Raw genomic sequence first — 12,797 nt, 5'->3', positions numbered from 1 at the left:
CTGTCGCACAACATTAGTGAAAACAGACGATCTACAAGCACACAACGCCTCGCACCTGTTTTCACTAGTTTAAATCATTTTTAAAATGATAAATACAATACTGGCTTTCAAGCAGTTTCAAGGGGCAGACTTGACCCTTCTCAGGGGCACACCAAAAGTCCCCAGGCACAGTGGTTGAGAAACACTGGCATAGAGCACAGTACATACAGCCTGTATAAATACAGAATAAACTATCCCCGGCTGCAGCTTTAAGCCTGATTCAAACTTAGTGGCACGCTGGTGTTGCATGCCGTAAATAGCAGATCCACAAGCTCACAATGCGTCACGAATGTGACACGTTGTGAGCTTGTAGATCTGCTATTTATTGAGAGCATGACACCGGCACGCAGCCAAGTCATAGCTGAGACTTGACTAAAGGCAGGATATGTTGTGTTTCAGAGGTACTCCTTAAAGATCAAACCCGCTGTTAAACTTAGCATCTGTCCATATTTGTTGTTGCAATGACCAATTAACTAATCAATACATTTGTGAGTGTCCAAATCCCAGACCGAACAAAAACTAATAGAAACTCAGAAACCTCTATAAGGCCAGTTTTTATTTATGTGCAGCGCTGCTTGACAGCCAACTGGCTCTTTAATACTAGCGGTGTGTCTGTCGGATGTAACATTTTTATCATGAAAACTAAGAAAAGAGACACAGAGAGAGAGACGGGGGTGGGAGGTGACTCGACAGGGATCTATTTGAAGCAAACATAAACAAAGTCAATGTGTGTACGTGTGTGTGTGTGTGTGTGTGTGTGTGTGTGTGTGTGTGTGTGTACGTGTACGCGTGTGTGCGCATGCATGCGTGTACTGTTGACACTGATCCAGCGAAACGGCAGGACAGAGACATTCTGCCATGTCAGGGAAAAAGCCCCGTCTCTGTTTGAAGTGAACTACAGTAACCTGCCCGCCTGTTAAGAGCCAACAAGTCTAACAAGACGGCCATGCTGCTGAAAACACCTGTGATCTCCTTAACCTTGTGCCGCTGACATTAAAAAGACCATTTAGGTTTTTACTTAATTTACTTTATATAAGTGGATCTCAAATGTCAAGATGGCCCAAATTGATATAAGTAATATTTGCCACGGACCCCCATCTGGAAATGTTTTATGCCAGGGCAGGGACCGCCAGAAGAGACGATTTGTGTATCCCACCAAATACTTTCACGATTTCACATGATCCAAGATAGCAGATGTACAAGGCGCTTGTGAGCTTGTGTACAGCACAAGCAATTTTTGAATATCCGAGTGGTGAAAGTGGTTAAAATGTTTGTGATGCTGGGGCGCCCGCTGGCCTGGTGGTCAAGGCGCATACCACATACTAGGCTATGATGCCTGCTGGCGTCGCTGGTTCGATTCCTGATACGGACGACCTTTGCCGCATGTCATTCCCCATCTCTCTCCCCGTTTCCTGTCAGTCTACAACTGTCCTATCCAAATAAAGGCATAAAAAGCTCAAAAACAAAAAAATGTTTGTGATGCTGTGTTAACAAATTTAGCTGGGGATCCCCTGGAAACCCTCCCAAGGACCCCTGTGGGTCCCCAGAACCACTTCCTTCCTTACTGTGTTATAATATTGCTGGCAAAGAAATTTAATTAAAAATCTTCTACCCCTGTCAGAGCCAAAGGCTGAGGCTACAGTACCTCTAGCCACACCACTGGCCATTCAACAATAGTCTATCAAGCCACATACGGAAACAGTTTCATCCAAAATTCCAAATGCTCTTGTGTTGCTAGGAGGCCGGCCAAAACCCCTTGGACACATCTGGTCAGCTGTTGGTTGGTTGATATTATGGTGTGGTTAGCACAGGCTAACATTAGCAATCATCAACCAGTTTAGTGTAACCAGGGTATCTGCACATTTCCCAAGTTCAAATTCAATACTTTTTAAGGCTTTTTAATACCTCTAAAAAGACAAATTCAATACCATTACCGCGGCAAAATAATCGTCAAATGTAAGGCCACATTCATAAATCAGAGACAAAGCAGTGTTTGTCAGTGGCAAAGCAGTGTGTCAGTAAAAAGCTACCATATACAGTAGGAATACTCAAATGCACATGCAAACCTGGACAACCAATATTCTTATTCCGGTCTCTTCAACAATTATGTGGGCAAATATTGACCTTCACTGTAACTTTGACCTTTCAAATTCAAAAGAAAATCATCTCTCCCAATTCATTTTAGTACAATCCCAGTACTCACAGCAATACTGCACAAGACCTGTCCAATTTGACCCAAACCGGCCTGTAGTCCAAAATGAGTTTGACACCCCAATGTCACTCAGTATCACTTAAAACAATCTTAACAATTAACAATCTATATGCTGTACATCATTTCTGCCAGAGAGGGGGGAAAAGAAGAGAGCATAGAGAGAGGGGTCGAGCAGCGAGGATAGAGAGAGGGGGAGAGGCCTGTCACAATTATTACATGGACATGATTTTCAAGATGTGTCGTTGCTCAACTGCCTTATCAATTTCACCATCTATGGCTAAGATCTCCTCTCTCTTGTCCTTTGCCCGTCTCCTCGTTGAGTTAGACTTTGTTATCAGTGTTGCCATTTTGGTCCCTGCACTGTTATCTGCCTGTTCTCAGGGGTTAAAGCAAAAAAAACAACAGAAACAGGCTCCTGGATCTCGCAGATTTTGACACCAGGACCTGAATGGCTTTCCTGTGTCAACCTTTTCATCCAGCCAAGCCCACATCCATTTGTTTTTGACCGCGCTGAGCACGTCCGAGCCTTTCTTCACAACTATCAACTAAACTAAAACTCCTTATTGTCGCTGACTGAACCGATCCCACACGTGGGTAATGTTATGAGAGAAACACTGCGCAGTAGTGGAGAAACCTCCGCCTACAAGTACTGCCATGAACAACACCAATCATGATATGTTGCGTCTGTCCCAAACAAACATTGCCCCGAAGTATTGCATAAGCATCTATATGGATAACTTTTGTGAGTGAAAATAAATCCCCTTGAATCAACGTAAGACAACGTAAGCAAACGTTTATTGACAATTACTGCATAGTTGCCTACCTGCTGTTTGCATGATGTAAAACTCCAGTGACTTCCATTATTCCTGTGATTTCATCTTTTGGACACTGCCATCCATACAGAGCGAATTCCATAACTTCACTGTTAAAATCCGTAGTACTTTGAGTCACAATCACAAAGTGACACGTTATGAGCTTGCAGACCTGCACAACGACAGACACCCTCACCCAGGCTATAGTATAGCTAAACTAAGCTAGGCTAACGCTTGGTGTGAATGGTGTCAGGTTACAGCTGCAGCTCGTGCAGCGGCAGCTAGCGTCCAGCCTGTTGCACATACTCTACGTCGGACGGTTCAGAACCAGAAAAAAAAATACGGAGTGAAACGCATCAAGTCTGTTTGCGACACGTTTATTCATTCTGCCCCAGATAAAATTCAATACCCCCACTCACAGTATTCCATACTTTTTAAGACATTTTAAGGCCTTGAATTTGCAAAACTAAATTCAATACTTTTCAATGCTTTTCAAGATCCGCGGGTACCCTGAGTGTAACCTTGTTCAACAAACCCCATACTTTTTGTGGATTATTTTGGTCTCATAAAGTAAAACACTTTCCTCTATACCCACCACCTTTCCTCAGCAGCACTACGTTTTGTTCATAGACTGACATGTGAGGATTATAGGGAATTCCTCCACAGTGCTTATTCTAACTGCTGCTGAAACACACATACACACACACACACGCACGCACGCAGACGCACATACATACCTCTGATGTGAACATATGAAAGCCAAGAGACAAACACAGCAGGATTCCTGAGCATTTTAATGGAAACCAGACCCCATCCATCTTCCATCTCTCTCTCTCTCTCTCTTTCCACTTCCTTCTCCTTGTCTACATCCTTTCTCTGTCTTAAGTTTAGATGTACCAGTTCAGGTTAATAAACTTACAAGTAAAACACAGAACCCCCCCCCCCCCCTGGGCCCCCCCCCCCTCAAAATGAGGTTAAGGAAATTCAAATGTCTGGTAGCAGGCACACATACCAATGAATCCAATCCTTTAAGAGTCCAGTATTTTCCTATGCATAAAGCATACAACAAGCTTTAACTGGTGCTTTTATTTGTGAGGTCTTGGAATAAATTTATGAGAGGTTACTACTCCGTAACCATTCATAAACATTCATTTAGTGTGACTATTATGTTTTCTTTAGGTAAACATTAATACTTTCAGGTATTTATCTAAAAAACATTTGAACATTATGGATCCGAAAAGGGGAAATGAAAAGATCCGGAAATTGATGACCAGGATCGGAATCCGAATCAAAATCAGAATTGATTTAAAGATGCCCATCCCTACCTATAGCTGATGGTAGAGGGAGGCGCGAGCAGGGAGAATTGAGCAAGGCCTGGCCTACTATGACTGCAGCTTATCACACTAACAGGCTCATGCATGTGGAAAGGCTCTTCTCTCTCCTTTAATTCAATCTACCACTATTTATTCTCTCTATCTCTCTCCTCTTTCCCTTTGTCTCTTTTTCGCTGTCCCGCGGTTGAGTGAGCCCGCCGCTGTTCATTCCTGGTCTCCATCCAATCTTTTTACATTTCCCTCTCACTCCCTGTCACCGTTTCTGTCTTTTACATTCCCCTGTTCCCTCTCTCTCTCTCTCTCTACTGCTCCTTCCATTCTACCCCTCTCTCTCTCTCTCTCTCTCTCTCTCTCTCTCTCTGTCTCCAGTAGAGATGGTTTGAGGTCAGTAGAGTCACATGTCTGCTTCTCCTGCTCCAACATGTGGACTCCAAATTCCACCAACACCACCGTTTCACATTGCATGTTTCCTGGCTTTATGAAAGCACACACTCACACACACAAACCCTGCCTGTGCACGCACGCACGCACACACACACACACATACACAAAGAAAGATTCAGCCTGAATGTGCATGTGCAGACACACTCCATGTGCACTCATCACTCACACACTGAAGTGCAATACATACATGCCCCCTCCCACGTCCAAACTTTTATTTTTTAGAAAGGTAGGTGGTGATAACTACGAGGCACTACACAACACACACACACACACACACACACACACACACACACACACACACACACACACACACACACACACACACACACACACACACACACACACACACACACACACACACACACACACACACACACACACACACACACACACACACACACACACACACACACACTAGGGTGCATCAAATTTCAATGCAAAATATTTAACGTCAAAATTTCATTTCATTCCATCTAGAACTTTGTTCCACTGTCTATACAAATGATTTTAGCAAAGTTTGGGGGAAATTCATTCATAGTTAGAGGTGCAACGCAGCATGTCAAGTTTAGGGAAAAGTGATATTTCGGCTGCTTTTAGAGCTTTCATTTCTTGATAACATGACATGGCAATTTCTCAAAAATACAACAAATAGTTTGTGAGAAGGTGTTTCTGACAAGAGAAAAGGTGTTAAATCAAGAAGAAACATTTACATTTTCATTGAAAGTCACTGAAAAATGATTGAAAATATTTAAATATTGTCCTAGTTAAGTGACATTTCGGCTGCTTTTAGAGCTTTCATTTCTTGATAACATGACATGGCAATTTCCAAAAAATACAACAAATAGTTTGTGAGGAGGTGTTTCTGCCAAGATACAAGGTGTTTAATCAAGAAGAAACATTTACATTTTCATTGAAAGTCACTGAAAAATGTTTGAAAATATTGAAATATTGTCCTAGTCATTCACTGTGTTCAGCTTGCGCTTGTAGGAGCGAAGATTGGGATGTTCACGGCGGTCATGCTCAACTGATTGCAGCACATACTGAAGGTGTTGCTCACTTGGCTGCTGCCACAAAGTCTTATGTGAGTTTGACACTCGCTCGGCACAGTCATTCACAACATTGATGGCACGCACATTCACCACACCTGCCTGGAATGATGCACTGGTACCCCAATCCTCTACATTGAGAGGAAGAAATGCTGTATCGATTTGCAACTGGTGCATACCGAAACCAGCAGTCTGGGTTGGCAAGGTCGGCTAACCTGGTGACCGGTGAGAGGACTGGAAACTTTGGCTTACTGAAACCAGTGCCAAAGTGCTACTGTGGGGCTCGCATGGGGATGTTAACTGGTTTGTGCTCCAAGATGGCATCCGCAAGTGCATTCTGCTGATCAGCTGGTGCTGAGGAGTGCCAGGGGCAGCATCTAGTGTGCCCCATCCACAAAGGGGAAAGACAAGGCGTGCGTAGAGATGATCGCCTGGCTGACATGCAAACTACTGCAGGGCTGGTGCTGTGCCGACCAGGTTGTCAATATGTTATTCGACACTACTTCATCAAACACAGGCAATCTCACAGCAGCCTGCATTGCCATCCAGCTCTCACTTGGTAGACCACTGCTCTTGTCCGGTGCTGGCATCATATTGGTGAGGTGCTCCTCAGCCACATCTTCACTGGACTCACCCTCACCAGAGGTTGTTTAGGTGTCTAAAGTACAACTGGAGCTTGCTGCTGCACAACTACAGTGGCCCATTGTTCCTGGGCAAGTTAAGTGCTGAATTCACCATGTGTGCTGCAGCAGTGATAGACTACAGACAAGGTGAGTGCGACTACCATGACTTTGTGCAGCTGTGTCTTCTCTGGGTGCAGATGATGTAGACTCCAGTAAACTTCCAACGATCTGGACTGTGCACAAGGCGCGCTGGATGGGCAAGCTCCTCTACACTCTCTAGCTGGCTTTGATGGAACAGCACATCTTGCATCCCCAGGGCACCATCACCACACGGCAGCAGGTGCCGAAGATTCTGGCATTTGCCAACTTCATTACGCACATCTACGCAACATGGTGGCTGACCTGTAACAGCAGTAGATGCCTCACGGAATTACCTCAAACAACTGAGTACGTCTGTTGACGAGGGCATTGCAACATCAGCCATGAAAGCACAGGAGGCACCACTAGATGCTGCCCCTGGCACTCCTCAGTACCAAGATGCCAGCTGATCAGCAGCATGCACTTGCGGATGCCATCTTGGAGCACAAACCAGATAACCTCCCAATGCGAGCCCCACAGTAGCACTTTGGCACTGGTTTCTGTAAGCCAAAGTTTCCAGTCCTCTCACCAGCCACCAGGTTAGCCGACCTTGCCAACCCAGACTGCTGGTTTGGTATGCACCAGTTGCAAATCGATACAGCATTTCTTCCTCTCAATGTAGAGGATTGGGGTACCTACCAGTGCATCATTCCAGGCAGGTTTGGTGAATGTGCCTGCCATCAATGTTGTGAATGACTGTGCCGAGTGAGGGGTCAAACTCACATCAGACTTTATGGCAGCAGCCAAGTGAGCAACACCTTCAGAATGTGCTGCAATCAGTTGAGCATGACCGCCGTGAACAGCCTAATATTCGCTCTTATAAGTGCAAGCTGAACACAGTGAATAACTAGGACACAATTTAAATATTTTTCAGTGACTTTCAATGAAAATGTAAATGTTTCTTCTTGATGAAACACCTTTTCTCTTGGCAGAAACACCTCCTCACAAACTATTTGTTGTATTTTTGAGAAATTGCCATGTCATGTTATCAAAAAATGAGAGTTCTAAAAGCAGCCGAAATGTCACTTAACTAGGACAATATTTCAATATTTTCAATCATTTTTCAGTGACTTTCAATGAAAATGTAAATGTTTCTTCTTGATTAAACACCTTTTCTCTTGTCAAAAACACCTTCTCACAAACTATTTGTTGTATTTTTGAGAAATTGCCATGTCATGTTATCAAGAAATGAAAGCTCTAAAAGCAGCCGAAATATCACTTTTCCCTAAACTTGACATGCTGCGTTGCACCTCTAACTATGAATGAATTTCCCCCAAACTTTGCTAAAATCATTTGTATAGACAGTGGAACAAAGTTCTAGATGGAATGAGATGAATTTGCATTGAAATTTGATGCACCCTAACACACACACACACACACACACACACACACACACACACACACACACACACACACACACACACACACACAGGCTGTGTATGCATGTGTGTATCTGCACAAAACGCCTACATGACAAAGCACAAATACCCATTCACAGCACACCCGTGTGTATCATTCATGCACATGATTCTCTCTCCCCCCCACACACAGGAAGATTCACACTCAGCAGAAGAACAATTACACAAGTGACAACTGGTCATACTAAAGCCGTCAAGAGTCAAGACATCCAGTCCAGTGAATGAACCGTTTGTGTTTTTCTATGCGCTTGTTCTGGGTGACGCGGGCGGCATCAGCTTGTAAAGTAGTCAGTCACACTGAATAATATTCCATGTGATTGCATTCTACTCTAGTCTGTTACAGCAGGTTCTGTTCTACCGTCAACATTGAGACAGGCTATATATGCATCACGGTATTGTTCTTAGACCCCAAGGATGCAACCACTACTACGCCTGCAAGAATTAACGCCTGATTTTGAGATGACATATAATGCACCTGTTCCTCATAAACCTCATCCTCGCAAACCTCAAAAGCGTAGTTGCTGGGTCTCTGTAGCCTCCTCTGGTTTCTGGAAAAAGTCCACAACAAGCTCATAGTGTTCCAACAGGTTGAAATGGACTGTGAAATACAAAACAAAAATGGAATCTCCTGGATCTCGGGTTCCAGGAGGTAATGGCGTGGCTCTAATGTGGATCTCGGACCTCATTTGACTAGCGTTGGTCAACGATGACGTCAGTCATCTGACTTATCATTGACATATGACTCCAAATTAGGGCAAGGTTTCAGCCATCAGGGCCAATATTGACCTCCATAACAAAATGTAAGTTAAATATATCGTCACTGTCGGGCAGAAACCTTGTATCTCCAAGTTTCAAATGTGTAATTCTTTCCGGCACTGCTTCATCATACAAGGCCATCGAACAAAAGTAGTGAAAACAGCTCTACAAGCACACAACAGATGTTCAAGCTTGTAGATCGTCTGTTTTCACTAGTTTCAATCATTTTAAAAATGATAAATACAAAACAAACTGTTTTGGACAATTCCACCCGACAACGACAATATGCAACACATATGTCATGTGAAAAAATAATATAATACAGAAGTACCTCTAATAATGGAGGTACTTCTGTTCTGTGGCCTGCAAGCTTCTGCAGAGCCATGCTGTAAAATAACACCCAACGTGAGCTAGAAAGTAAACATTTACCGAACCACGAAGGGATGGGTTATTACCCATGATGCATTGCACCTCTGATTAGCAGGCAGCTGCTGTGTTTGTTTGCTTGCTGATGTCTGCACTGTAGCTCCTCATTTGACTGTATATTCTGGCTTAGATAAGCATCCCTCAATCCTTCCACTTTTAGTAAGACCTGAATGTCGTTTTAGTCATTCAACTCCACAGCAGTACTGTACCCTTCCCTATTTGATCCAACAAAAGCCCTGTAGGATTAGTAGTAACTGTTACCAGTGGGGAACTCTGGTAATATCGTTTTCACAGCAGATCAACGTAATTTTGTTATTATTAACTACCGTTTTTCATCCCCTGTCAGGTTCATTACCATCCGGATCGACAGTCAGTAATTTTGAAATAATTTCCGGGATATTAGAGCTTATAATGACGTTACACAGCAGCAAGTAAAATGAGCCTCAGTAATGTTGAGGTGTAATAAGGTACATCCAGAATGTGAATATTACGTGATGATAAAGTAAAGTGATACGTTTTGGAACAACGTCGATTTTTCACAGCGAATAACCTGAATGAGGCCTCAAGTCAACTATATGAAGAGATGTATTTTTCCATATTGTTTATTCGTCACGCTGACACAGTGTAAAAAGGGAACCTTTGTTCCCATTACATGGCAGGTACATTTAATTCAGCAGCACAACCGAGGTCTGGGAACACAACATTTTAGTTTCTCACCCCCGTTCCACCTCACTTTGTTCGTGGACATAATCGTATGACAAAGGCTCCAGGCCTGATTTATACTTTTGTGTCGTGTGTCAAAGACAGCCAATCTACCAGCTCACAACGCATCGCATCCCTTCGTTTAATAGTGAAGTGTCGGCATAGAATATTACGACAGCAGCATCTAATACAGGAGAGAGAGAGAGTGAGAGAGAGAGAGAAAAAAAAAGCCTACTGCAGTGGTTCTCAAAGTGGGGTCCAGGGACACCCGGGGGTCCTTGAGGAGATTCCAAGGGGTCCCCAGCTAAATTAGTTAAATCACTTTAAACCTATATACTACAAGCTCACAATGTGCCACGATACAAAATCAATACATTACAAAATACAAAAACTATAATTGATCTACTATTTTTGAAATATTTTAACAACACAAATCTTGTATGGGGTCCCTGGTCGTTTAGACTGTATACTACAGAGAGAAACAAAGGAAAGCAGACAGAGAGAGAGAGAAAGGGAGCGAGAGATGATATATGCATATGATATTAGTACTCTCAGGAAGTCGTGACTAGAGACCCCGCAGTCAGGTTCTGGAGGGAACAGAGGGGCTGAGAGAGAGGGAGTGAGAGGGAGAAGTGGGGGGAAAATAAAGGAAAACATCCTTCATGCCGGCACTCAGGAGAGAGACAGAAGAAGCAGGAGAGGTGGGAAGAGAGTGGGTGGATAGAGAGAGAGGAAGAGGAGGCTGAGGAGGGAAGAGGCGTGGTGGTGGGAGACCCCAGGGAGGGTTGAGCGACAACCAGAAACTAGAAGACTGCTGCTGCTCGTGAGTGTGTGTGTGTGTGTGTGTGTGTGTGTGTGTGTGTGTGTGTGTGTGTGTGTGTATGTGTGTGTGTGTGTGTGTGTGTGTGTGTGCGTGCGTGTGTGCGTGTTCTGCTCCCACTGTGAACCCCTAGCAGGGCTGAGCTCTGCAGAGCTCCTAAATTACAAACAGACCGACCCTCGCTCCCACGCACGCAAGCTATGGGACCCATGCATAGTAGTGCCCTGGAACACATTACATATTCTACAATATAGAGAGAGCATAGGCCCTGGAACACGCACGCATGCACGCACGCACGCACGCACGCACGCACGCATCACAGGTTTGGACTGTATTACTGTACTTGTGAATACATCAACATTTTAGGACAGCCATTTAATTTGCCATTTTTAACCATAAGCCTCCACCCGAAAAAGCTTGCAGATACAAACACAGGTGAACTTGTAGATCTGCTTGACACTGGCACACAACTAAATAGAGATACATGTTTAGCGTAATTATATTCCTACGCCTAAACCTAACCTCTAAATGTCTAATCCTAAATCTAACCCCAACCTGAATCTTTTCCTAATTGTAAACCTAACTCTGAACTCACTGTAAAATATCCACTTGTCTTATGAGGATCAGGAACATTGGGCCCGATTCATCAATCTGGTCGTAAATATAATGTAAATAAAGTGACTAAATCTGGCTTATATTTCTGTCTTGAAGAAAGTAGTGCACGGCACGCACATCCGTGGCCCAGGTGCTAGACAAGCAGAATCATCGAGAAGGACATATAGAGTCTGCACACTGGTTAAGCTTCATCAGGACATGTCCTGATGAAGATCTATTAAGATCGAAACGTTGACCAGCAATAAACGTATGGAGCTTAACCAGTGTGCAGACTCTATATGTCCTTCTTTATATTTCTGTCTTACCTTAAAAATCCCTTCAAAATCCCTGACAAAAAAAAAACATTGCTGAATCTGACCCCTCACTTGGGAACTGTCCTAAATGCCGGTAAGATCAAAATATGGGTGTAATTTGGTTTAAAGTGCTTGATGAATCGGGCCCATTGTCCTCGCTCACACCACACGGTACATTCAAAAGTCTAATATACATCTTGGGATATTTGGCCCTCACAAGTATAGTAATACAAGCATACAAACACCCACACACACACACTACACATTCTACACATTCTATAGTAATCGCTAACAGCAATGCAAAGCAAAAATATGTGTGTCATTTCTCCATGCGTATCTATAGGCCCGGCGGTGGTGCATTGTGACACACTATAAATTGCAGAGATGTTTATAGAACAACACAAAGGCAAGGGGAGATATACTGCCTACCAATTTATTCCTGCAAAGCAGTTCCTTGACATACTGGTAGAATTGTTTAGCCGTTCAATCCACGGACACTCCGGCATGCATTTCTTTTTGTTGACATTTCACGAGAGGCGTTATCAATAGGTTCTGGCCCGGGCCCGGCGTGGTGAAATATTCCCTACATATGGGAGACGCCTGTAACATGATTGTAAGCTGACTTGCTGCCAACATGACCCTCGGCAGTAAAATGAGCTGAAATAAATTAGGTCTGTATGGATACAGTCCGCCGAACCGATCCAAGTACCACATATGAATGTACTTTTGCAATGCACGCACATAGCAACGCGTGTGCGCACACTCTCACAGACACACACGCACACAATAGTTTGGGGTTCTCCCCAGCAGCAGCCAGGCTGTGTGCTAAGCCCAGAACCATGCAGAGAAAACAGAGAGGGCTCTGTTCAGTGTTAAATCCCTCCTCTTCTGTGTGTGTGTGTGTGTGTGTGTGTGTGTGTGTGTGTGTGTGCACGCATATGCACGTGCATGTGTCCCTCCCCTCCCATCAAATCAATCTCTGCAGGCTCGCCATTCACACCACACAACCTCAGCAAGTCCTCACCGTCGGGTAGAAACCTTGTACCGGTATGTCCAAAATGTGACTTTTTCAGGAAATGGGAAAAAACTAACCTGTGTTCCAGTGGTTCCAATGTAGTT

At 43.9% G+C, this 12,797-nt stretch overlaps 1 protein-coding gene across 4 annotated transcripts in view; it reads right to left on the bottom strand.

The window, feature by feature from the left end:
• Positions 1 to 12,797, bottom strand: part of jmjd1cb (jumonji domain containing 1Cb) — a 181,239-nt gene that overhangs the window by 149,427 nt on the left and 19,015 nt on the right. The gene's annotated exons all lie outside the window — the stretch shown is intronic.

The sequence above is a fragment of the Nannobrachium achirus genome (assembly GCF_963921795.1).
Source record: "Nannobrachium achirus genome assembly, chromosome: 18".
In the NCBI taxonomy this organism is placed as follows: domain Eukaryota; kingdom Metazoa; phylum Chordata; class Actinopteri; order Myctophiformes; family Myctophidae; genus Nannobrachium; species Nannobrachium achirus.
This window is presented reverse-complemented; position numbering and strand designations above follow the sequence as displayed.